Source organism: Narcine bancroftii, chromosome 5 (genome assembly GCF_036971445.1).
Source record: "Narcine bancroftii isolate sNarBan1 chromosome 5, sNarBan1.hap1, whole genome shotgun sequence".
NCBI classification, from domain to species: domain Eukaryota; kingdom Metazoa; phylum Chordata; class Chondrichthyes; order Torpediniformes; family Narcinidae; genus Narcine; species Narcine bancroftii.
Window position 1 is genome coordinate 66,390,164 of NC_091473.1, and position 27,938 is coordinate 66,418,101.

A 27,938-nucleotide genomic window follows, 5' to 3' on the forward strand; every position below is an offset into this window, starting at 1 on the left:
GAGGAGACAATCTTATTCCAACACAAAAAGATCCAAGAGGGGCTTGAAAAGGTAGATTTTGAGATGTCTTCCCTGGTAGGAAAGACAAGGGACTTAGACTTATTTTCTCTCATAAAGTTGTGAATCTTGAATTGTCTTCCTTTACAAATTTTTTTTAAAGGTGGAGATAGATAATCAGAAAGATCATGGAATTAAAGGTTTACAGGGAACTACCTCAGTGGAGGCATTGAGGCCAACATGATCACATTGAACAGCAGGGTAGGCTTGAGGAGCTGAGTGGTAGACTATATACAAAAATGTAAACACAAGGATGTTAAGCTGGATCTTCCCCAACATGGCCCACACCAAAAATCACCATCCATGCTCCATACTTGGTGTCTCACAAAACACAGCAAATGCTCTCTGTGAGCAGCCCAGCTTACCATTGTCAAAAAAGGCAAAGAGAATTATTTTTATAACCATAATTAAAAATTCAAATAAGATGATTAAAATAATACTAAATTTAATTGAACAAAATGCAATAAACTATTTTAAAACATTAAAAATAAACCATTTCTCTTGCTATTATCTTCTTTAATATGAAAAACAATCAGATTCAAATATGGTGTGGTTCTCATACAAGCTAGTTCTGAAGTAAAACAAAGAGGCAAATTTCAAGCATATCCAGTCCCTTGTTTCAGTGTATTTGTGCTCAATTGTGAGGCCAGAATCAGATGCAGAGTCAGATGCATGATGTCACATACAACCAGGAAACTCTTTTTCTTGCAGCTGAAGCAAAATTACCAAAAACAATTGCACATAAATTCGCATATAAATAATCATTGGGCTTGGAATCATTGGGTTGAATATATTTACTATATTTTATTGTTTTAAATTACATAATGAATATTTATCTGGCTGGGGTGGGGTGGGGGGGGGGGGGTGGGGTGGATGACACTGAAAGCTTTGACTGTCATCTGCTACTAGTGGGCTTACCACATCCAGATTTTTAGGGTGTTACTACCTTTGGGTGGTTTTTATATTTTTTGGGTTTTAAAAAAAAATTTAATTGAGGGGTGGGTTTTGTTTTTTTTGTGTTTTTGAAGGATTATAAAAGGGAGCGTTATTTTATAGAGTGTAAATATATATAACTGCCAAAATGTTTGGCCTGGAAGTCAGCCTGAAGAAAACTGAGGTCCTCCATCAGCCAGCTCCCCACCATGACTACCAGCCCCCCCACATCTCCATCGGGCACACAAAACTCAAAACGGTCAACCAGTTTACCTATCTTGGCTGCACCATTTCATCGGATGCAAGGATCAACAGCGAGATGACAACAGACTCGCCAAGGCAAATAGCGCCTTTGGAAGACTACACAAAAGAGTCTGGAAAAACAACCAACTGAAAAACCTCACAAAGATTAGCGAATACAGAGCTATTGTCATACCCACACTCCTGTTCGGCTCCAAATCATGGGTCCACTACCGGCATCACCTACGGCTCCTAGAACACTTCCACCAGCATTGTCTCCGCTCCATCCTCAACATCCATTGGAGCGCTTTCATCCCTAACGTCGAAGTACTCGAGATGGCAGAGGTCGACAGCATCGAGTCCACGCTGCTGAAGATCCAGCTGCGCTGGGTGGGTCATGTCTCCAGAATGGAGGACCATCGCCTTCCCAAGATCGTGTTATATGGCGAGCTCTCCACTGGCCACCGTGACAGAGGTGCACCAAAGAAGAGATACAAGGACTGCCTAAAGAAATCTCTTGGTGCCTGCCACATTGACCACCGCCAGTGGGCTGATAACGCCTCAAACCGTGCATCTTGGCGCCTCACAGTTTGGCGGGCAGCAACCTCCTTTGAAGAAGACCGCAGAGCCCACATCACTGACAAAAGGCAAAGGAGGAAAAACCCAACACCCAACCCCAACCAACCAATTTTCCCCTGCAACCGCTGCAACCGTGTCTGCCTGTCCCGCATCGGACTTGTCAGCCACAAACGAGCCTACAGCTGACGTGGACTTTTTACCCCCTCCATAAATCTTCGTCCGTGAAGCCAAGCCAAAGAAAAATATATTAGTAGTTAGAAAAAATATCTACTTTGAATTTTGCAACCTTTAATGTTCAGGGATTAAATAATCCAATTAAGCGAAAGAGGGTATTGGCTTATATATAAAAAAAGAAAATTGATATTGCCTTTTTACAAGAAACACATTTAAACAAAAAGGAACATTTGAAATTGAAAGGAGATTGGGTTGGACATGTGTTTCTTCTTTTAATTCTAAGGCAAGAGGGGTGGCGATTTTGATACATAAAATTTATCATTTGAATTGGAATCTTCAGAGGGAAATGTAGGTAGAGTTTTACGGGTGAATTGTAAAATTTTTGCTGAATCTTGGACTTTGCTTAATCTTTATGCGCCTAATATAGATGAGTGATTTATTTCAGAAGCTTTTTTATTGTTAACTCAAGCTAATGAAAATATTTTAGTTGAGGGAGATTTTAATTGTGTTTTGGAACCTTTATTGGATAGAAAAGCAAAGAGTATAAGGAAATCAAAAACGGCAATACAGATCAAAATGTTGATGAAAGATTTAAATCTGGTAGATGTTTGGAGGAAGGTTAATCCTACAGAGAAAGATTTTTCTTTTTATTCATCACGACACGATTCGTTTTCTGGGACTGATTTTTTTTGGTATCTACACATCCACAAGGTAGAGCACTGCAAGTTGAATATAAAAGCAGAGTTCTATCAGACCATTCATTATAACTTTTTTCCTGTGAAAGTTCAGAAGTGGTGCGTTCGTCATATAGATGGAGGTTTTATGTAATGTTACTGAAAAAAAACAGAGTTTGTTACTTTTGTTAAAGAGCATATCTCTTTATTTTTGACTGAGAATGTTAATTCTGTGGATAGTCATTTTGTAGTATGGGACGCGTTAAAAGCTTATTTGAGGGGGCAGGTTATTAGTTATTTGATGAAAGTTAAGAAACAATTTATGGCAGAAAGTTTAAAGTTGGAAAATCAGATTGCTGAGTTAGAGAAAATTTTCCAGAAGGATTTATTGCCTGTAGCATAAAAGAATGAGGAGATATTAGATAGAGGAATTTAAAATTATGAGGGGGATAAACAGAGTAAATGTAGATAGGCTTTTTCTGCTGATTGAGATACAAACCAGAGGATGTGGGTAAAGAGTGAAAAGGGAAAAGTTTAAGGGAATGTGAGGGGGGACATTTTTAATACAGTGAGTGATGGGAGTGTGGAATGAGCTGCCAACTGAAGTGGTGAATGTGGCTCGATTTTAACATTTAAGAAGAATTTGGACAGATACAGTACCTGGATGGGAGGGGTATGGAGGGCTATGGACTGGGTGCAGGAAAATGGGACTAGGTTTAAAAAATAAATGGTTTGGCACAGATTAGAAGGGCCAAAGGGGTCTGTTTCTGTGTTGTAGTGTTCTATGGTTCTATGATGTGACCGAAGACAAAAAAGCTGGAATAGCGAAATTGAAATCACGCTCTAATACTTTTCAAACTTATCAGTTTGAGCGTTTAATTAATCGAACTAAATAACGTTATTATGAGTTGGGAGAAAGAGCTCATAAGGTACTTGCTTGGCAATTGAAAGTTGAACAGGCATCTTGGACTATTAATGCTGTTAAAAATAATTCAATAATTACCTATAAGCCTCAGGAAATTAATGATCAGTTTTATTCATTCTATCAAAAATTATCTACTTCTGAGGGGAAACAGGATAATGGTTCTATTGGATCCTATTTATCTAAATGAAGGTTAACGGTACTAGATTAGAAAGATATTCAGGAATGTATACAGGAAATGCCAAATGGAAAGTCCCCAGGGGATGATGGATTTCCTGTGGAATTTTATAAATTTTTTAATGATGATTTATCTAATGTATTTGGAGATGTGTTAAAACAAGTTTCTGAAGAACAGAAGTTGCCGGAATCTTGTTCAATTGCTTTAATAACTGTTATTCCAAAAAAAGATAGATCCATTAAAAGTGTCTTCATATAGACCTATTTCTTTATTAAATGTAGATTATAAAATTATAGCCAAGGTATTAGCTAATAGACTTGCTACGTACTGACCTAAGTTGATACACACTGAACAAACAGGTTTTATTAAGAACAGAAATGCATCAGATAATATTCTTCGATTAATTACTTTGGTCAATGCATACCGAAAGCAGCCTAAATGCAGAAAAGGCTTTTGATAGGGTTGAGTGAGATTTTTTTATTTAAGGTGTTAGAAAAGTTTAAATTCAGCCATTTTTTTATTGGTTGGGTTAAAGCTTTATATACGAACCCAATTGCTAGGGTGGTGACAAATGGTCAGATCCCTTTACTATTTAGGTTGATTCGTTCAACTCGACAGGGCTGTCCATGGTCACCAGCCTTATTTGCATTGGCTATTGAACCATTAGCTCAGAGTATTAGGCAAAATGATGAAATTAGAGGGATGAAGGCTATGAATGAAGAATATTAGATTAATTTATTTGCAGATGATGTATTGATATATTTGACAGGACCGGAACGGACACTAAGCAGTTACAAGAGTGTTTGTTGAAATTTAGAGAACTGCCAGGATATAAAGTTATTTGGGATAAAAGTGAAATTTTACCAGTTAGAATAGGAGATTATTCAGAATTTAAAATTATTACAAAATTAAGGTGGATAAATAAAATTAAATATTTAGGTGTGCTTGTAGATGTTAATTATCAGTCATTGTATCAGTTAAATTATGTGCCTATATTAAAATGGATTAAAACAGATTTGATTAAGCGGAAAGATCTTCCATTGACTTTGATTGGTAGGGTCAATTGTATTAAAATGAATATTATTCCCCAAATTCAATATTTATTTCAGTCAATACCTTGTTTACTTTCAAAAGGGTTTTTTCAGGATTCAAATAAGGTATTGCGGGAGTTTTTATGGAAAGGTAAATTAGCTAGAGTGGCATTCTATAAACTTACATGGAAATATGCGTTAGATGGACTTCAGTTACCACATTTTCAAAATTATTATGAAGCAGTCCAGTTGAAGTTTATTAGCAGGTTGATGGATCTAGATCAACTTCCTAGCTGGGCTAAGCTGGAAATGGCGTGTATTTCTGAGGTCGAGGTACATGAATTTATATTTCGTTGGAACTTGAATTTGTTACAGGAATATAATATGCCGGTATTGAAAATTTGTTAAAGATCTGGATTAAAATAAAATAGGGTCTTGGGATCAAAAGATAAATTAACAATTTTAACTCCATTGTCTCATAACCAACTTATTTATTTTTCAATGTTTAATAATTATTTCAAGAGTTGGGATTTAAGGGTATAAAGTCAATATAGGATTGTTTTGAAGAGGGAAAATGTCTTTCTTTTAATCAATTGAGAGAGAGAGATTTGATATATCTGTAAATTCTTTGTTTGTGTATTACCAACTTCGAGCCTTGGTAAAGGATAATTACGGTAGAGAGATGAATTTACCCACTTTGTCGAGATTTGAGTCTTTGATTTCCTCTGTACCAAAGAAGGGTTATATTTCAGTTATGTACAATTTGTTACAAGATAATATGGATAAACTGGATTGGGATAAATCTAAACTTAAATGGAAGAGTGATTTAGAGTTTATTTTTCCTGAAGATGATTGGGCAGATATGTGTCAGGACAATGTAATCAAATTGACTAATGTAAGATATGGAATGGTTAATTATAATTTTTGTACATCAATTATATTTGACTCGGAGAAACTAAAAAAATATGCATTTAGTAATTCAGACTCATGTTTTAGATGTGATTCATGTACTGGAACTTTTTTTACATGGTGTTTGGACTTGTGTTAAAGTTCAACCATTTTGGCAAGGAATTAAAGTGGTTTTGGAAAAATTGTATAATTTTACATTACCATTAGACCCAACGATTTTCTTGCTGGGTAATTTGATTTCGTTGAGGGGATTAGGTTTGGATAAAATTCAAATTGCTTTTGTATGTTTGGTGTTCTCAGTAGTGCGTAAATGTGTTGTGAGTACTTGGAAAGCCAACACAGAGATTAATATACTACGTTGGCACAATGAATTGAAAACTTGTATTGTTATGGAAAAAAATTACTTATAATTTACATGATATTTTTCTTTTTTTTGTTAGGAGTTTAGAAACAGTTACTTTTTGATTATTGTAGGAGTTTAGAAAGTTACTTTTTGATTATTGTAGGAGTTTAGAAACAGTTACTTTTTGGGTCCTCCGCCGTCTCTTACCCCGCCAGGTATATTACCTAGACTGCACGGGATTATTAGAAGAGCAGTGTGAAAAACTTCACGAAAAGAAGGCTGGGGAATTTGCTTTGGGTCCCAGACATCATAAGGAAGATCCAGTTCCATCAGGAGCCTGGGGACCGGACCCTTCTCAGGCGCAAATGTTTCCCATTCGCGAGGTACCCTTGGGAGGTCCAGGGGGTGGAATTGGCTTTGTAAATGTCCCCTTGACTAGCACAGAAGTGAGAAATTTTAAACGGGAAATGAAGTCTTTAATTGAAGATCCTCAAGCCTGTACGGAGCAATTAGATCAGTTTCTGGGACCTAACATTTACACCTGGGATGAGTTAATGTCTATATTCAAAGCTTTATTTTCTTTAGATGAGAGAGGAATGATTAGTCAAGCTGGAATTAGGGTGTGGGATCGGAAACACCAGGGAGGTCCAGGAGCAGTTGCTGGAGAGGACAAATTCCCTCTGCTCAATCCACACTGGGATAAGGGGACGGTAGATGGTCGCACCCGGATGGAAAAATACAGGGTGAACCTGATAAAGGGAGTGAGGGAGTCAGTACCAAAAGGACAGAATTTTAAGAAAGCATTCGAGGTTTCCCAGGGCCCAGAGGAAACCCCCTCGGCCTTTTTGACTAGACTGCGAGCAGCAATACAACAATATGGAGGATTGGATATAGAGTCACCAGTTGGGGAACAATTAGTTTTGACAGGATTTGTTACAAACTGAAAGATGCCTTTTGGGCTTGCCCTCTGGATGAGGGCAGTAGGGACATGTTTGCCTTTGAATGGGAGAACCCGTATACTGGACGAAAGAACCAGTATCGCTGGACAGTTTTTCCGCAAAGCTTCACAGAGTCCCCTAATCTGTTTGGCCAGGTATTAGAACAAGTGTTGGAAGAAGCTCCAAAAAGATCGGATTGCCAGCTTATACAATATGTGGATGACTTATTGATTACGGGGGAAGGACAAGAGTCTGTTAAACAATATACGGTGGATATGTTAAACTTTCTGGGAGAAAAGGGGTTAAGAGTAAGTGAGGCGAAATTGCAATTTGTGCAGCCAGAGGTAAAATACCTGGGCCATCTAATTAGTCAGGGAAGTAGGCGAATAAGCCCGGAAAGAATACATGGTATTTTGCAGATCCCACCTCCCAAGGATGCCCGAGAGCTCAGGAAGTTCCTTGGCCTGGTGGGATATTGCCAAATTTGGATAGAAAATTATTCTAGTCTGGTAAAATTTTTATATGATAAGTTAGCTGGCCTAGATAATTCTCTTGTTGTCTGGACAGAGGAAGAAATGGAGGGATTTAAGAGGATAAAGAGTTGTCTCTCCAAGGCTCCAGTGTTGGCATTACCTGATTTGATTTATTTACTAATGCAAAGGATGGGGTAGCTACGGTGGTATTGACCCAGGAACGAATGGGGCTCAGGCAACCAGTGGCATTTTTGTCCAAAGTATTGGACCCAGTTTGCCGCGGATGGCCGGAGTGTATCAAGGCCATTGCTGCCACTGCTGTCCTGGTGGAAGAGGGTCACACGATTACTTTTGGTGCACCAATGACTGTCCACACCCCGCACAGTTCGAACTATTCTGTTACAGCGTGCAGGGAGGTGGTTGATTGATTCGAGAATTCTAAAATACGAGGCAATTTTGATGGACCGAGATGACTTGACGCTGGTTACTAATCGGGACCAGAATCCAGCAGCATTCTTGGTATCTCCGTCAAGTGAGACAACTTCTGACCAATTCGAACACGAATGTTTGGAAATAATAGATTTGCAGACTAAGATCCGGAGCAATCTAGGAGATGAGCCTCTATGTGAGGGAGAAAGATGGTTTATAGATGGTTCTTCTCGTTGTATAGAAGGAACCCATTACAGTGGATATGGCATAGTGGATGGCAAAAACGGTTCCGTGATCGAAGCTGGTCGCCTCCCCTGGTCGGTTCAGACATGCGAGTTATATGCGCTGTATTGAGCCCTCCAGGGACTACAAGGGAACAATTTACACAGATTCTAAATATGCTTATGGGGTTGTACATACCTTTGGAAAAATTTGGAAGGAACGGGGGCTGATTACAGGAAAAGGTCAAAAATTGGTCCATGAAAATTTAATAATTAAATGCTTGGATGCTTTAATGCTGCCTACGGAGGTTGCTGTGGTCCATGTGCGGGGACACCAAATAGGGGAAAGCCCCGAAGCCCGAGGTAATAGTCAGGTAGATGAGGTCGCAAAGGAAGCCTCTATGGGAGAGACTATACAAATGCATGTGTTGTTACCTGTACCCCAGGAGTTACAGAAAAATCCTATTTTTACTGAGACAGAGCAGAGACAGATGGAGACACAGGGGATGTATAAAACCCGAGATGGATTGTGGTGGACAACAGATGGGTTACAAGTATTAAATCAGGCCGTAGCAAGACAGGTTATAACCGGACTCCATTAGCAATCGCACTGGGGAACACAGGCATTGGTTGATGCCTTTAGTAGCCGGTACTATTGCTTTGGTATTTATACCCTCGCTAAGCAAAGTGTTCAGGGGTGCCCCCTATGTCAACGAGTTAATAAAGCCTCTATGCGTAAGTCCATGAGTGGAGGTCGGGACCTGACTGTGCCCTTTTCAGCGCATGCAGGTTGATTTCACCGAATTACCCAGGTCCAGTAGTTATAAGTACCTGTTAGTAATGATTGATCATTTTACCCATTGGGTTGAAGCCTTTCCTACTTCAAATGACCAAGCCGGAACAGTGGTTCGATTAATTCTAGAACAGATAATACCGCGATATGGCATTATCGAGACTATTGATTCGGATAGAGGACCCCATTTTAAGTCCCATGTGTTGCAGGAGGTCTGTAGATATTTGGGTGTAGATTGACAATTGCATACCCTGTGGCACCCTCAGAGATCAGGACGAGTTGAGCGTATGAACCAAACGCTTAAACTTCAGCTTACCCGCCTGTGTGCTGAGACAGGTCTCCCCTGGCTTAAATGCTTACCTTTGGCTCTGATTCGTATTCGTACTGCTCCCCGCCGGGATATTGCCGTCTCCCCGTATGAAATGCTGTTTGGCCTCCCTTATTTGGGCTCACATGCAGACCTCCTAATACCGGAGGCAAATGATTAATTTATATCCAAGTACTTGCAGGAGCTTTCCACCACATTGGCTGATTTGAGAAAGTGGGGAATTCTAGCGCAGACACCACCTTTAGAATTGGAAAGACATTAAGCTGACGCCAACCTGGGATGGTCCTTATTGTGTCCTTTTAGTTACAGACACTGCTGTTCGGACCTGAGAGAGAGGTTGGACACATGTACAACGAGTAAAACGTTTTTGTCCTCCCCCTGAAAATTGCAAGTACTCCAAAGGCTCAGAGTGGCAATCTGAACGACATACCGATGGACTTAAATTGACTTTGCGAAAGAAGAATCTAAGAAAATGATGAATATGTATCTTTTATTTTGTGTTATTGTAACGGGATGTTTCTTGGTTAATGTTACATCATCAAATCTTACTCACTGTATTAAGAAAAAGGGGGAGAAGGAATGTAAAAAATCTCCCATACCTCCCTGTTCTCAGTTTGGTTGTGTGAAGTCCTATTGGAGAAGGGGCCACACTGGGAAAGATAAAGGGAAAGTTTGGAAAGTTAAGTATTTTGAGGAGTGGTCAGGTACACAGGCAGGATGCTTAATTCAACAGGAAAGTCTGAGCTGTTTGTTCCCTGAATGTTCCTGGTGTGGGAACGAGAATAAAATCTATACTGTCCACCGGAGTACACAAGAGGGCTCTAAACGGAGTAGGTCTCCATCTTGCCCACCTATTGGGCCAATATGCTTAGCTCAATTGGGAAAACAGGGGGAACCCCTTGTCAGGTCATCATGGTACCTTGGTCGGGATCTCTCTAAAGTGAAGTGCCAGAATACAACAGAGAGGCCTCAAGATTCGCCTGCTCTGCCACAAGGGGATCCAAAAGATTTATACGAAAGGGCAAGAAAACAAGCCAACAAACATAGGCTCGGGATAACCTATGGGTCGATTTGCACCAACTTACAGTCCATGGAGAGGTGAGCCATTAGATGATCGTACACTCTTTGTCTCCAATATTTCTACTAGCGCTTCTGGTCGATCCCGTGAGTTTTGGAAGTTGGAAAATCATCCACAAGGCTTTGAGTGCTTGGTAAAAGAACACGGCAGGTACCCAAAAGGCGATTTGGCTTGCCGGTGCTGGAAAAATATCACTAGTGGAAATTGGATTCCTGTCCCTTTCTAATCGATCAGATGTTCCCTGTGTACCCCTGGTTTCCATTAATGACACATCTGACCTTGCCAACGTTGGGTTTTGGAATTGCACTGGTTTCAACCATTATCAGGCAATTCCTGCGCTGAGATCCTTTTGGGAAAATTCTAGTCCTTCTGGCTATGCACCCGACGGGTTACATTGGATTTGTGGTAATATGGCTTATACATACCTTGAACCCGACTGGAGTGGAACTTGTTGTATTGGAATGATACAACCACATTTCCATCTTCTTCCTCCAGATTCTGATAAACATATTTCCACTCGACTACATTCCCCCATACAATGCTGTTCAGTTGGGGATGACTGGCCCCCTGAATGCATAATTTCATACTATGGACCAGCTATGTGGGCACAGGATGGTTCATGGGGGTACCGAACTCCAATCTACATGCTCAATCGTTTAATCCGTTTGCAGGCTGTCCTAGAAATAATTATTAACCAGACAGCTACTGCTTTAGATTTATTCGCAGAGGAACAGCAACAGATACGAGCAACAGTTTATCAAAACCACCTAGCCCTGGACTATTTATTGGCTGCAGAAGGTGGTGTGTGTGGCAAGCTGAATCGTTCTAATTATTGCCTTAAAATTGATGACAATGGACAAGCTGTTAAAGACATCTCTTCAGGTATACGGAAACTCTCTCATGTTCCGGTGCAGACATGGCACCCCGCCATTGACTCATGGTTTTCTAAATGGTTTAGTGGTTCCTGGTCATGGATACATTCAACACTTGTCTTCGTTGCCTTTATACTTCTTGTCTTAATTCTAATCCCTTGTATTCTTCCTTGCCTCCAGTGTTTAGTTAAACGAGCCGTCCAACAAATCAGCCCCATTATGGTTCTGCAACAACAGAATTATGCTGAAGCAGCAGAGAACCTTCTGAAACTATGGGAAATTGATACCTCTATTATTTAGACAGGTTTGAAACCGTAGCTCTTTTTAAGGGGTGGATTGTAGGAGTTTAGAAACAGTTACTTTTTGATTATTGTAGGAGTTTAGAAACAGTTACTATTTTAATGGAACTTAGAAACAATTATAGAAGGTAGAAAAAGCAAGGAGATAGCTAAAATGTTCTTTGTGTAAAATGGCGCACGAAAAAGTAGAGACAAGATAACAGAGAAATTTAAGGAGATATAGAAATATGCATGTACACACAAAGGGCTTGTTTAAAAGGGGGTGGGGAAAGGAGGTGTGAGTACGGGATAGGAGAAAGTCGGAGTCAGTCAAGAGTCAGGCGAATAGGGAAAAGTGCCAAACCAATCCAAGAAGGATAAATATAAGAAAAATGTAAGGGGAGGTGAATTGAAAAATGTATAAAAACAAAGAAGCTTCCCGCCCTCGGTGTACTTTCCCGAGGTAGGGGGAGAGTACCCAACCTTGCAACGTTGTAAATGTAAATAAATGTTCTTTGTTCTCAACTTTTGTCTCGAGCATATTTTGTGAACGTGAAAGCACTTCTCACAGTCTCCTTATTTGGAATATATGCATTTAGATATACTTTGAATTTATAAAAAATTATAATTTTTTTGTATATAATTTATATTTTTGACTCCCCTTAAGGGAGCTGGCTGAAGGGGCGGGAGGGCGGGTTTGAGTTTTAAAAAATATTTTTTAATTTTATTTTTTTGTCTTTTTTTGGTTTATTTTTTTTATATATTTGTAAAATTAATTTTTGATGATTATTGGACTGTATGTTATTTTCTTCTATCTTTAAATAAAGTTTGGAAAAAAAAGTGGCAAAATTAAGAGTCCTTAAATGAGTAGCACAAGAAGACAAAGAATGTTTGACCATAAATCCATAGAAGTTCAAGATTTCCTGCAAATAAGCAGTGGAACTCCTCTCTGGAACGGAGGACCAAATGAAACCTTGTTACTAATCTTTAAGTACTTAAAGTGTCTGTGCACCTTGAACTTTGTTCTCTCAGCTTCCAACAACCAAAATGTCAATCTCAGACAAATCCAAAGACATGGCATAATTGGCTTGAATTTACATTTAACATAGTGCCTTTGATAAGAATGAAAGTATGTCCACCCCTGATTAAATCAATTATTAACTGCATTTTGACTTTCACATTCAAAATTTGACAGCTTTAACCTTAAAAAACTTCCTTCCCAAATTCTCAAAAACTAGCCACATTTAGACAAACATTCAAAGGTACAGCCCATTTCAAATTTCATCCATGCAACAAAAGTGATTTTAATGAGCCAACTGGAGGTAGGAGAGTGCTCGACTTGTGTGGAACAGAAGCTTATGCCTTCCCAATATTTGGCAGAAGAAAATCTTTAAAAAAAATCAATATATAGAAGTACCGACTAGAGCAGAGGATCTCAACCGTTTTCTTTTCACTCACATACCACTTTAATTATTCCCTATGCCATAGGTGCTCTGTGATTAGTAAGGGATTGCTGAAGGTAGTATGTGGGTGGAAATAAAAAGTTTGAAAATCACTGTTTTAATCATACCTAATTGACTTGTTATGAAACAGTACACATAACTCCAAAGAAAATGGGCCAATGACAATTTTTCTCCAGCAAAATACTTCAGTAACAATTGGGTCTAGAACAGGGAGTTTCACTCAACCTTCCCTATAGAAAACAGATGGTCCTGATTCATCAGTTTATGGACAACTTCAGGTTCAATGTAATTATAAAGCAACTTTAATACTTTATCAAGAACCATTCAAAAAAGGCTGAACCCCAACAACAAAAGGCAGCACAAGCTGGAGAGATTCCAGGCTACCTGCACAAATGAATTAAAGGAACATGGGTCAGAAATGTGGAGGTTTTAAACCTGTCATTTATCTTATGAACTCTGGAAATTACAGAGATTTTGAGATGGTAGAAGGGCATGAAAGGAAATTTTAGGAGATACAGATTCATCCCTTAATGGCTTCAGTGTGGCTGCACACTCATGGCAAACCGGCCCCGCGTGTAATCCAACATGGCGGGCAGCCATGGGAAGATGGCGCTGTCAGGGTTTCTCCCTGCCTCAATTCTCCAGCCCATCACGTGCCTGGGGCAGCGATTATGATGTCACAATGCACGAGGTGACTGAGCTCAAGCTGCCCTTAAAGGGGCGTGTGCTGAATTTGAATAAAAACAGTAATTAAAGGCTTTCACTGTGGTGGCTGAGTCTTTCTTGGTTTTGTTCAGCACTACATTGGTGACCCCGTTGAGCCCAGACACCTCTCTGGTCTCAAGAACATGGATCCAGCAAAGATCAAAGCCGTTGCCATCAAACTGCCCCCCTTCTGGACCCATCAACCGCGTACGTGGTTCGGGCAGGCAGAGGTGCAGTTTCAACTGAGGTACATTTCAGCAGACGCCACGATGTTCTACCAGGTCTTGAGCGCGCTGGACGAAGTAACGGCAGCCAGGGTGGACAATCTAATACACAACCCACCGAACGAGGGTAAACATCCTGCCCTCAAGAACCTGCTCCTTGGCACTTTCAGGCTCTCCCCTCAGCAGCGTGCCTCCAGGCTCCTGCACCTCGACAGGCTTGGGGACCACACACCATCAGACCTAATGGACGAGATGCTGGCGCTGGCAGAGGATCACAAACCTTGTTTCCTATTAAGTCATATCTTCCTCGAGCAGATGCCCGGGGACATCCAACTACCCCTGGCAGATGAGGACTTCATGGATCCACACCGAGTCGCAGCCCGAGCGGATACACTCTGGCGCACCAAGAGGGAGAATGAAGCAGCCCTCTGTCCGGTTGCTCGACCAAGAGCCAGCCAGCAGCAACACTCCCCCAAGCACAAGCGGGAGGAGCACCTGGTGCTTTGACCATCAGCGCTGGGGAGTGCAAGCTTGTAAGTGCCGACAACCATGCGACTACCAGGGGAAACGACCCGGCCAGCCACCGTTGATGGCTGCGACGGCTGGCTACGTGGACAGCCTCCTTCACGTTACCGACAAGTCCACCAACCAACATTTTCTGGTGGACATAGGAGCGGAGGTGAACGACCTCCCCCCCCACCGCCCTCAAGACACGCACCTGATCTCGTGGTCCCATCCTGCGGGCAGCCAACGGTTCCACCATCAAGACATTTGGTACCGCAGGGCGCAGATCCAGATAGAGAAAGAGAAATTCCGCTGGAAATTTGTGTTAGCCTCAGTGGGTATTGCGTTGTTAGGGGCCGACTTCCTGAGGGCACAAGGACTGTTGGTCGACATGAAGGGCAAGAGGCTGGTCAATGCTCGCACTTTCCATTCGGTGTGCCTGGTCGCCACGAATGCTTGCAGGCCAGAGATTGCCGCCATCATCACTTCCAGGGATGAGTATTCGAAAATACTCCATGAGTTCCCAGCCATCCTTCAACCACGATTCAGCGCCACCTTACCCCAGCACGGTGTATACCACCATAACTCCAGGCAGGGCCTCCCGCTGCACGCCAAGCCCAGACGACTTCCGCCCGAGAAGCTGCAGCAAGCAAAGGAGGAGTTTTCCTGGCTGGAGGAGTTGGAGATCATCCGTCTCTTGGACAGTGCCTGGGCATCCCCTCTCCACATGGTCCCAAATCCTCCGGGGACTGGAGACCCTGCGGCAATACCAGCATTTGAATGATGCGACCACACCAGACAGGTACCCAGTTCCACACATTCAAGACTTCTTGGCCAATGTCTAAACCGCGCAAGTCTTCTCCAAGGTTGATCTGGTGCGGGGGTATCATCAGATCCTGGTCCACCCCGAGAACATTGGCAAGACGGCGATCATCACTCCCTTTGGCCTCTTTGATTCCTGCGTCTGCCTTTCGGCCTCAAGAATATGGCCCAGACTTTTCAGTGCCTCATGGATGCAATGGGTAGGGACTTGGACTTTGTGTTTATCTACTTAGACCATAACCTTATTGCCACCCGCAACCGCGAAGAGCACAAGGCCCACCTCCGTATCCTGTTTGCCCAACTGGCGGAGTTTGGCCTCACAGTTAACGTGGCTAAGTGCCAGTTCAGCAAGCAGATGCTGCAGTTCCTGGGGCACACCATCTCGGCAGCAGGTGCTGCCCTGGCGCCAGAGAAGGTCGTGGCCGTCCAGCGATTCCCCAAGTCATCCACCTTCAAAGGCCTGCAAGAGTTCGTGGGGATGATGAATTTTTATCATTGGTTCATCCCTGGTGCCGCCCGCACCATGCAACCACTGTGCATGTTGATTGCCACTAAAGAGAAAGTCCTGACCTGGTCGGAAGAGGCAGAGACCGCTTTTGCTGCAACAAAGGAGGCCCTCGCCAACGCAACTCTATTGGTGCACCCATGCCCAGAGGCACAAACGGCTCTCTCGGTGGACGCCTCAGCCACGGCATTGGGGACGTAGTCGAGCAGTGGTTCAACGGACAATGGAGCCCATTGGCCTTCTTTAGCAAACAACTGCGCCCGCCGGAGCTCAAGTACAGCGCTTTCGACTAGGAGCTCCTGGCGCTGTACCTGGCCATCCGGCACTTGACGGACCACAAGCCCTTCACACAGCCACTCGCGATGGCCAAAGATCCTTGGTCGGTTCGCCAGCAACATCACCTCTCCTATGTGTCGGAGTTCACAAGCAACATTTGGCACAGGGCAGGCAAAGACAACGTCATGGCAGATGTGCTCTCTCGTCCAGTGATCAACGCTCTTGCCCCTGTCCTTGACTGGCACAGGCCCAGAAGTTGGACACAGAGATGCAGGCTTTCCAGACCGCAATCTCTGACCTTGAGCTCCAGGACATTCAGTTGCCCAACAGCCCAGACACGCTGCTCAGCGACGTGTCCACCGGCTCGCTGCGCCCGGTAGTCCCACTGCAGAGGAGGTCAAGGGTTTTCTGCTTAGTCCATGACCTAGCCCACCCCTCGGTGAAGACTTCGGTGCGAATGGTGGCAGAGCAGTTTGTGTGGCACGGGCTCAAAAAGGAGGTGGCCGAGATGGTGAAGAACTGCACCAGATGCCAAGCCTCCAAGGTCCACCGGCATACGCAGGCCCCAATCCAGCAATTTGACTTGGCGGTGTGAGATTTCAGCACATCCACATTGACGTCGTAGCCCCCCTGCCGGTGTCTAGAGAAGTGCGCTATATTCTGACAACACTCAATCGGACCACGAGATGGCCGGAGCCATTCCCATTAAAGACGCTTCCGCAGAGACGTGCGCCAGGAACCTAGTCAGTCATTGGATCACTAGGTTCGGAATCCCGGCGCACATCACCAGTGACAGGGGCACCCAGTTCACCTCCGCGCTCTGGGCTCAGCTGGCGAACTCCCTGGGGGTTGAACTCCACCACACCACAGCCTACCACCTGCAAGCAAATGGTTTGGTGGAGAGGTTTCATCGTCATATGAAATCCGCCCTCATGGCTTGCCTCACCGGCCCAGGCTGGGCAGACGAACTGCCCTGGGTCCACCTTGGCATCATAACAGCACCCAAGGAGGACCTACAGGCGTCTTCTGTGGAAGTGGTCTACAGCACTCCGCTCTCGCTGCCCAGTGAGTTCTTTGGCCTGGAGCCCAATGTCACGTCTGAGCACGCGAACCTTTTGGCAGATCTCCTTAAGAATCTATCCTCGCTAGCCCACCCGCCTCCCTCGCATCATGGTGTCCAACCGACACATCGTCCCAAAGAGCTGGACTCGGCAGAATTCGTATTTGTTCGGCGCGGTCCATATATGACACCTTTACAATGCCCGTTCAAAGGTCCATACAAGGTCCTCCAGCGGTCCAGCAGGACTTTCACTTTGGACATAGGAGGTAAAGACAAACATTTCACTGAGGACTATTTGAAGGTGGCGCACTTAGACCTATCACGGCCAGTGCAGACGCATAGCCGGTTCTGGCAGGGGGGGGGGGGGGGGTGTTGTGTGGCTGCGCACTCTCTCATGGTGAACCGGCCCCACGTGTAACATCAAATGGCGGGGCAGCCACGGGAAGATGGCGCTGTCAGGGTTTCTCCCTGCCTCAATTCTCCTGTCCAGCCCGCGCCTGGGGTGATTATGACATCACAATGCACAAGGTGACTGAGCTCATGTTGCCCTTAAAAGGGCGCGCGCTGAATTTGAAGAAAAACAGTTATTATCGACTTTCAATGTGGTGGCTGAGTCTTTCTTAGCTGTGTCCAGCACTACAACAGAAACATTACAAATACAAAGGATTCCGAAGAATCAACTAGAAGCTATGAAAAAGAACCACTCAATGAACCATTAAAATGAAGGAAACCTTCAAACATTCAATCCAAAGGTATTGTGACAGAGTATATAGATATGTTTTTGGGAGATAAATTGGGAAAAGGTTTGTTAGAGTAGGTCACATTCAAACACTTTAGAATACATCTTATTTGAAATACTGGAGCTCTGCTCATGCTCGACATATCTGTTGCACATATCAGTTGTAAGAGCTTTGGAGAGTGCCCAAGAGACTTCACTAATGGATTGTTGCTTACAAAAAGGCAACAGATGAAAGAGCTTGTCAGAGCTGCTTCTGTCTGGATCTATTCTAGGAGGATCATGTGGTTTTGCAAGCCGAGAGTATCAAACAGGTTTTCTCGCTGTGTGAGTAAGAGAGAGAGAGAGAGACACACACAGAGATCACTTCTACAGTGTTACAGTCCGTAACAGCAGCTGGGACTGGAACAGGACAAGCTTGTGGAAAGCCCTATTTGGAAGTCGGGTTTGTAAGTGCTTTGTTCAGCCTGGTCAAAGCCCTTGTGGTTCATGCAAGAGGAGAGGACTGGCTGTCTAATGTTTCATTTGAAATAAGAGAAACAAAAAGGCACTCTGTGGTGACCTGAAAGAAAGAGGTTATCATCCAGAGAACCCTGAAGGGGACAAGTTTCGTCAGCAAGACACTGGAGTGGCTGATTGAAAAGGAATCAGTTGTGGAAGTCCTGGAACAACAAATATCTCTCTGAAAACCGACAAGAACCTTCCTGAGTGGTAACCATTTACCTTTCAAGCACCAAAGCCTGGCGTACTTTATAAATGTTAAATTTTGTGCACAGTATAAGAATTTCCTGCAACCAGTGAACTTGGAGGAATGAGAAGTGAGATTGGACTGTGAACCGAAGAACTTTTCTGAACTTATACACGCATTTCATACACGTGCATTTAGAATTAAAAGGGGGTTGAGTTAGGTTATGTAAGTCAAGAGTGATAAGTTAAAGTGTGATTCTATTTTCATGTTTAAAGATAATTAAAAGCAACTTTTGTTTAAGTAACCCTTTGTCTTGGTGAATATCTATTGCTGCTAGATTTTGGGGTCCTCTGGGCTCATAACAGGATTATCTTGTATTTGATCTCATATTCTTACATTAAATCCTTCAGTAATATATAAAGCGAAATCCAATTAATTTTAATGGCATCACCAACCTTGATCAAAAAAGTCTGTGCATACAAGTTTCTTTTTTCTCCATGAATTTCTAATAGTTAGAAGAATTAAATGCATTCATATATTTTTAATTTACCCAAATCCATTTGAATATATGATTATCACAGAGCTTTAAAGACCTCCCAAAAATTATTGATGCAGCAACGAACTGACCAAATGCAAAGTGGCATTCCTGGAAAACTCTCAGGATGTGCTTGCTGGGGCATGTCTTGCAGTGTGGTCACAGCAGTCACACCATCAAACAGATTATCAAACATTGCAGTTTCAGACAATATGTTTCAAGAGTGTTCTGGGCCAGTATCTACTGTCACAAGTGGCTCCTGCACGCACATGTCCAACAGCTTTTTTTTTTGCACAGAATAATACTGTGAGAGATGGGAAAATTGATCTAAAATTATGAACATGGAAGAAACTAAAGTTCATCAGTAAATGGCTGTAACCAGTACAAACAGGATAAGCTTGGGGGTTAGGATGCAGGAAAGCAGAGTCAGCACGATTAACATAAGAATCTTCTAGTCTTTGTGACAAGACCATAAGACTAAGATAAGGAGTGGTAAGGAACAATAGAATGTAGGAAGTTGAGGTAGTCTGGATCAGATAAGGGTCTCCTAGCCCTGGACAGAAGTACCAAGTCCTACATATCTAATTAGCTAACCATACACAGATTTATACATATGAAATTAGCCAACCCTAGATAGAATGAGTCAACTCTGCATATCAAGAGACTGTAGCCCCGAGAATCAGGAAGGTGTGAATAAGGACAATAACATGAAGGGACACCGACAGGATACCCCTGGTCCTCCAAGTGTACTGAAACTGCACGTAGGCAGGAAGGATTACCTATGCCCAACCCATCCAGGGGGCAGAAGAATGTAAGGGGGGAGGGCACTCTGATACTGAAATTGACTGTATAAAAGTTGGGTGAGCCCCAGTGTGTGTGTGTATTCCCAGGGTAAGGGGAAGCACCCAACTTTGCATTGTTGTAGTAATAAATGTTCTTTGTTCTCAATTTTTGTCTCGAGCAATTTCTTTAAAGGTACTTTAATTTCTAACAATACTGACACAGGTACCCTTGAAAGTTGAAGAATACTGAAAGCTCAAAAAGGATTAACTTGATAGACTTTTGCAATGAAAAGTTTAAAATGAACAGAGATTAATCAGATTGTGTCTATACTAAATGGAGTACAGATATGTTTTTGTCAGAAACACAAATAATTCTGAATTAGCTTGACAGGTTAGGTACTGAAATTCCTTTTATTCATGAGGGAAACCTAGAATTAAGAAGGGAAGTGTCAGAAAAACAAAAGATCAGTTTAAAATGGGGATGAGATGACACACCTACATGTCTATCTCTTGCTCTGCTAAAACTGAGGTTATTCGCAAATTGGAGGAACAATGTAGTATTCCTTCTGGGTACTCTCACAGCAGAAAGATGGTCTATATCTGTAAATCCTCTCCCCTCATCTTTCTCTCTCTATTTCGAAAACTACCTGCCTCCCCCATCACCTCAGCTCTCCCCCCCACCCCCCCCCCCCCCAACCTATATCCACCTGTTTTCCCATACTTCTGACCTAAACTCCTTCTTATTCAGGCGCCTGCCTGCTTTTGCTGACACTGACGATGGGCTCCAGACAGCAACTCCCGGTGGATGCTGCTGCGTGACCTGCCGAATTTCTCCTGCACAAAAGGATCGTGTACTCAACCCCATCACTTGCAGACTTTCCTGTTTAAGTGACAACACCGAAGGAATCATTTCCTTGTCCCAGACACAGATTTCCTGCTCTCAACAGTTGAGTCAGTGACTAAACTTCACCCCGGGCACCACGACCCTCCTCACCTTCGCCTGTCGTCGAGCTCTCGCCATCAGTTTCCCCGCACGTCTGGGCGGCGGGGCTGCGCTTCATCTCGCCGTCCTCGGCCACTGGGGCGGTCAAAGCAAAAGGGCTCCCGCAGCCCCAGCCGAAAAGTGGAAAGCGATGATGCGAGCGCACAGGCCCGGCCTCCCGACAAGGGACGATTGCGAGACGGGCCGGAAGTGCTCGAACTCAACCCTTGATACCGAGGACGGCCATCTTAGTGAAGGACAGCTATCGCTGACCTTCCTCCCACACCATCATCACACAAGCCTTAATCTCGCTGTGATTCGAGCTGACCCTTCCTTCGGCCAGCCCAGAGGAACCAGAACTCTCAAGCAGCACCCAACCCACATCCGCCAGTCAAGTTCTCCGGGCTGCCTGACGTCACCGAGGCCATGTGACCATGTGCTCTCGGCGCGACCTGCGTGGACAGACAGCCTGAAAGCATGAGCGGGTACGTGGAGGGAGAAACCCTGCACTGCATCAGCACCAGGGTCTGCTCTCTCATCGAGTGCAGCCACGAGAGAGGGAGCGCGCAGATGTCTGCAATACTCAGGAGGTTGGGCAGCATCTGTGGCGAGACATCCTTGCAAACTTCTGAGATTTTAACAATCTGAAAGATTATGTCTGCTTCTCTTCCCACAGGCGCTGCCTGACCCAACTCTCTCTCCTTCTCCACGTTGCTGATTATAGTAGTCAATCTATCCCTCATACTGCAGGGTGGAGACATAGGATGCGCATTGCAGCATAGGTGAGCAACACTGCTCCATGTGGTGTCAGACCACCTGCATCCTGTGGCCCTCAAGGATGTTCATTCCCAAGCCTGACACAGAAGTTTCTTTATGGTCCTTCAGCTGGGCTGCACAGTCCTTCAAAGCCCCCAATACATCCAACAGGGTGTGATAAGATGGAGCACCAGATCTGAAGAATCTTGAGCAGCTGTTGTGATTCCTCCATTGTGGCCCACACTTAGGCAGCAATAAACCTCAGCCAGAATTGCTACAACCCATCCAACACTCATCCTCAGTCTTTCTACACCACACATGTCAAACTCAGGCCCGCGGGCCAAATCTGGCCCGTGATATAATTATATTTGGCCCGCAAGATCATATCAAATATGTATTAGAGCTGGCCCGCTGGCCGCCGTGCCAGAATAGCGCATGCACAGCTAATACTACAAATCCCAGAATGCTTTGCAAATGTGTTGGCGCCGGCCTGTCAGCCCGCTAATTGCCCCCACCTCCTCTCTTTACTTTTATTAGCATCTGCGACCTGTCGCCTCACTTACATGTAATAAACCCCTTACGAAAAATGGCCAAACGAAAGACAGAAAACAGGACCTTTCAAGACAGGTGGGAGGCAAACTCTGACCCCAGAGTTTGATGAACTTGCATCTAAGAAGAGATGCCAAGTATCTGGTTTAGACCAAATTCACAGTGTAGCAAGCTAAGCTTGGATTAATATTTTCTTTGGTTAACTTTGGACTGTTCATAGTTGAAAGATTGGATTTTCACTGAAGCAAGTTGTTATTTTTTTGACTTGTTGGCTTGTGAAAAAAAATACATTTAAAAGGAGCTTAAAGGCTATAGAGAAATATTATTTATTGAATATTTTATTTCTTATTTGTTAATGCTTCTTCTGGAAAGAGTTTAACCAAAACTATTATTAAACATTTATTTTAATAAGAAAAAGTTTAACATTACATATGTTGAAAGAAGAGAAAACATGCAGATGTTGAAAATTTTCAATAAACATTTAGTTATGCCCACGACTTAGTCCAAGTTTTTAATTTTGGCCCTCTGTGAATTTGAGTTTGACACCCTTGCTTTACACTGAATCACAGGTGATCTGTTGCTGCCAGAGCACCAACAGGCAAAGTTTTGGATCCAGTTGTGCAGTCGAGATAATGCAAGAAGAACCTTTTTGCACAGATTCCATCAGCATTCGTTTTCCAGGGAATGATAAACTTCTGGGGTGCTTCTACATTTCCTCCTTTATCTGACCACTATGACACATTACCAAAAAAAATAAACCAAATTTATCAAATTAATCTATAAAACCATGATGACCCCTCTTGAATGTCTTATTATTTTTAATAGGTCCTATTAATATATCCTCAACAAGAGACTCCAGGATACAATCCACCCACAGACATTAAACTTATATAAATTTCAAGTTCATTATCATCTGACTGCACGTACATTTCCCTCCATATGTTGGGACAGAGACTTTTTTCACCCTTATTTGCCCCTGTGCTTCAGTTTTAAATTTATAATCAATTCAAATGTAAAACAATTCACATGTAATTAAAGTGCATGTTCCAGATTTTATTCAAGGCTATTTGTGTACATTTTGGTTTGACCATGTAGAAATTACAACACTTTTGATACATAGCCCCCTCATTTCAGGGCACTATAATATTTGGGACATTTGCCTTCACAGGTGTTTGTGCGTACTCAGATATATTCACTTTATTGGTGCAGGTATGTGAGAGCTGGGCTTGCTTTAAGCTTTGAAGTCTGTAGTTGCTATTTTTCAACATGAGGATCAGAGTTGTGTAAATGAAGTCAAAGAAGCCATTATGAGGCTGAAAAACAATAAAAGACATCATCCATACCTTAGGATTATCAAAATCAACAATTTAGAACATCATTAAGAAGAAAGGGTGTACTGATGAGCTCAGTAATTGCAGACACTGGTATTCCAAGGAAGACCTCCACTGCTGACGACAGAAGAATTCTCATCATAATGAAGAAAAATCCCCAAATGTATGTCCGAAATATCAGAAACATCTAAGAGGCAGGTGTGGATACGTCTATAACTACTGTCACAGAAGACTTCATGAACAGAAATACAGAGGTTACACTGCAAGATGCAAACTACTAGCTAGCCACAGAAAAGATGGCCAGATTACAGTTTGCCAATAAGTATTTAGAAGAGCCTGCAGAATTCTGTAAAAAAGGTCTTGTGGACAGATGAGACCAAGATTAACTTATATCAGACTGATGTGAAGAGCAAAATGTTCCAAACGTGTCCTGAAATGAGAGGATTATGCATTAAAATTGCTGTGATTTCTACATGGTCAAACTAAAATGAAGACAAATAACCTTGAATAAGATCTGAAATGTGCGCCTTATTCACATGTGAATTGTTTGATTACAAATAGGGGCAAATAAAGGAAAAAAATTATCTTTGTCCCAAACATTATGGAGGGCACTGTATACAACCCAGCGATACAGGGTTTCTTGGGACCACATTGCACGCACATATACATAGCACACAATAATCTTTTTCTTTTCTTTGGCTTGGCTTCGCGGACGAAGATTTATGGAGGGTAAATGTCCACGTCAGCTGCAGGCTCGTTTGTGGCTGACAAGTCCGATGCGGGACAGGCAGACACGGTTGCAGCGGTTGCAAGGGAAAATTGGTGGGTTGGGGTTGGGTTTTTCCTCCTTTGTCTTTTGTCAGTGAGGTGGGCCCTGCGGTCTTCTTCAAAGGAGGTTGCTGCCCGCCAAACTGTGAGGCGCCAAGATGCACAGTTTGAGGCGATATCAGCCCACTGGCGGTGGTCAATGTGGCAGGCACCAAGAGATTTCTTTAGGCAGTCCTTGTACCTCTTCTTTGGTGCACCTCTATCACGGTGGCCAGTGGAGAGCTCGCCATATAACACGATCTTGGGAAGGCGATGGTCCTCCATTCTGGAGACGTGACCTATCCAGCGCAGTTGGATCTTCAGCAGCGTGGATTTGATGCTGTCGGCCTCTGCCATCTCGAGTAATTCGATGTTAGGGATGAAGTCGCTCCAATGAATGTTGAGGATGGAGCGGAGACAATGCTGGTGGAAGCGTTCTTGGAGCCGTAGGTGATGCTGGTAGAGGACCCATGATTCGGAGCCGAATAGGAGTGTGGGTATAACAACGGCTCTGGATACACTAATCTTTGTGAGGTTTTTCAGTTGGTTGTTTTTCCAGACTCTTTTGTGTAGTCTTCCAAAGGCGCTATTTATTTGCCTTGGCGAGTCTGTTGTCTATCTCGTTGTCAATCCTTGCTTCTGATGAAATGGTGCAGCCGAGATAGGTAAGCTGGTTGACCGTTTTGAGTTTTGTGTGCCCAATGGAGATGTGGGGGGGCTGGTAGTCATGGTGGGGAGCTGGCTGATGGAGGACCTCAGTTTTCTTCAGGCTGACTTCCAGGCCAAACATTTTGGCAGTTTCCGCAAAACAGGACGTCAAGCGCTGAAGAGCTGACTCTGAATGGGCAACTAAAGCGGCATCGTCTGCAAAGAGTAGTTCACGGACAAGTTGCTCTTGTGTCTTGGTGTGAGCTTGAAGGCGCCTCAGATTGAAGAGACTGCCATCCGCGCGGTACCGGATGTAAACAGCGTCTTCATTGTTGAGGTCTTTCATGGCTTGGTTCAGCATCATGCTGAAGTAGATTCAAAAGAGGGTTGGTGCGAGAACGCAGCCTTGCTTCATGCCATTGTTAATGGAGAAGGGTTCAGAGAGCTCATTGCTGTATCTGACCCGACCTTGTTGGTTTTCGTGCAGTTGGATAACCATGTTGAGGAACTTTGGTGAGGTCAACAAAGGTAATGTAGAGTCCTTTGTTTTGATCTCTGCTCTTTTCTTGGAGCTGTCTGAGGGCAAAGACCATGTCAGTAGTTGCTCTGTTTGCGCGAAAGCCACACTGTGATTCTGGGAGGACATTCTCGGCGACACTAGGTATTAGTCTATTGAGGAGAATCCTAGCGAAGATTTTGCCTGCAATGGAGAGCAGCGTGATTCCCCTGTAGGCTGCACCATTTCATCTGATGCAAGAATCGACAAAGAGATAGACAACAGACTCGCCAAGGCAAATAGTGCCTTTGGAAGACTACACAAAACAGTCTGGAAAAACAACCACCTGAAGAAACACACATAGATCAGCGTGTACAGAGCGGTTGTCATTCCCACGATCCTGTTCGGCTCCGAATCATGGGTCCTCTACCGGCATCACCTACGGCTCTTAGAACGCTTCCATCAGTGCTGTCTCCGCTCCATCCTCAACATTCATTGGAATGACTTCATCAACCAACATCGAACTACTCGAGCTGGCAGAGTCCGCAAGCATCGAATGCATGCTGCTGAAGACCCAACTGCGCTGGGTGGGTCACGTCTCCAGAATGGAGGACCATCGCCTTCCCAAGATCGTGTTATATGGTGAACTCTCCACTGGCCACCGAGACAGAGGTGCACCAAAGAAGAGTTACAAGGACTGCTTAAAGGAATCTCTTGGTGCCTGCCACATTGACCACCGCCAGTGGGCTGATATCGCCTCCAACCGTGCATCTTGGCGCCTCACAGTTCGGCGGGCAGCAACCTCCTTTGAAGACCACAGAGCCCACCTCACTGACAAAAGACAAAGGAGGAAAAACCCAACACCCAACCCCAACCAACCAATTTTCCCTTGCAACCGCTGCAACCGTGCCTGCCTGTCCCGCATCGGACTTGTCAGTCACCAATGAGCCTGCAGCAGACGCGGACACACCCCTCCATAAATCTTCGTCCGCGAAGCCAAGCCAAAGAGGTGAGATATAAACCAGAGAACATGGGTTAAGGGTAAAAGGGGAGAAGTTTAGAGGTAACATTAGGGGAAGCATGAAACAAGCTGTAAGCTGAAGTGGTGAATACGGACTGAAATTTAACATTTCAGAAACATTTGGACAGGTATATGGATGGGAGGGGTATGGATTGGGTACAGGTAGTGAAGCAAGGCAGAATAATAGTTTAGCAAAAACAAAGTGTGAAAGGGCCTGTTTTCTGTGCTGCTATGTCCATTAATTCCTCACCCAACTCCACTTCTTCAATACTATCCATAACATCTCCAACCTTTTTAGTATCTGCAAACGTTCTGATGTGGTGTTGGTTCAAGGAACGATGTGTTGGAAGGAATAGAACTATCTGGTCTCTCATCAGCAGAATTGCAAAGCTTTCAGAACTCGTCATTCTGCCCATCAAGTCCATACCAACACAAGATCCAAACAATCCACTCATTTCCCTACTCTCTCCTCATCATCCTTCAAATGCTTTAACATCTAAATACTAATACAGGTCCTTTTGAATGCTTCATTAAATCTACCAAGCCTGAGAAATCATTCCAGAATCTAATCCCTTGTTGTGGAATAAAAAATCTTCCTTTGGGCAGAAACCTTCTGAAGTCTGCCTCCCTCTTCACTCTTTCCCACTGCACCCCACCCAGTTTCCATACACTTATCACCCACTTAACTGACCACAGGTTTCTTCTTTCTTCTCCGTTGGTTTGCCTTTCCTATCCCTTCCGCACCTGGTTCCATCCCTCACCACCAGACTCTTTTCCACAACCAGTTCTATCTGTTTAGTTTCCAGTGATCACCCATGAGCCTGTTTCAATACATCTCGGTTATCTTCCTCCAACTGGCTTCATCCATCCATTCTCCTCTCCCCACCCAACATCTAATTTTACCTCTCTCATTTCCTCACATTTGTTACCCTCCCTCTAGTTTAAGCCCTAATGCAACATCTTGACCAGAAACATCAATCATCCCTTTGACTCCACAGATGCTACTTGACCGCTGAGTTTTTCTGGCAATTTGGCTTTTGTTTTCCATCAACTGACTTATTTAAAGTGTAGGTACACTTGTTGTCATGTATACAAACACAGAAAATTAGTTCTCCTTTGTTTTCCCATGAAGCACAAAGAGGTGCCACTCGTCCAGCACACCCACCTCCCCCACTGAAAAGAGAGAATACCTTCAGAGGCATAAGAGTGTCCGTAGATCCCGCCACCTTCTCTAACGGTACTGCCTCCTGCACCCCCGTAACCTCCATAGACTCATGGCTCTTGTTTATTCCAGCCATGATCCAGAGCTTCGATTATCTGACATGATTATGAAGTTGACCTAATTCTTACATTTGAACCTGGGTCTCTGGCACTGTAATAGCTTTGCGTCAAATGCTATGCTAACCCCGCCACTCTAATCTTCAATACTAATACTGAACAGAAATGAAAACCAGTGCAATTTTCCACATATTTTTAAGTGACGATGAATCATGATGGATTTTTAGCTACTGTCACTAACATTCTGTAGCAAATTGCAGCCATTTATTTCAGCATTAGGATCACCGTGTACAGAGCCATTGTCATACCCACGCTCCTGT

At 43.5% G+C, this 27,938-nt stretch overlaps 1 protein-coding gene across 15 annotated transcripts in view; it reads right to left on the reverse strand.

Annotated features, from left to right (window-relative positions):
• Positions 1 to 27,938, reverse strand: part of LOC138763469 (torsin-1A-interacting protein 1-like) — a 121,545-nt gene that overhangs the window by 22,453 nt on the left and 71,154 nt on the right. The window lies entirely within an intron of this gene.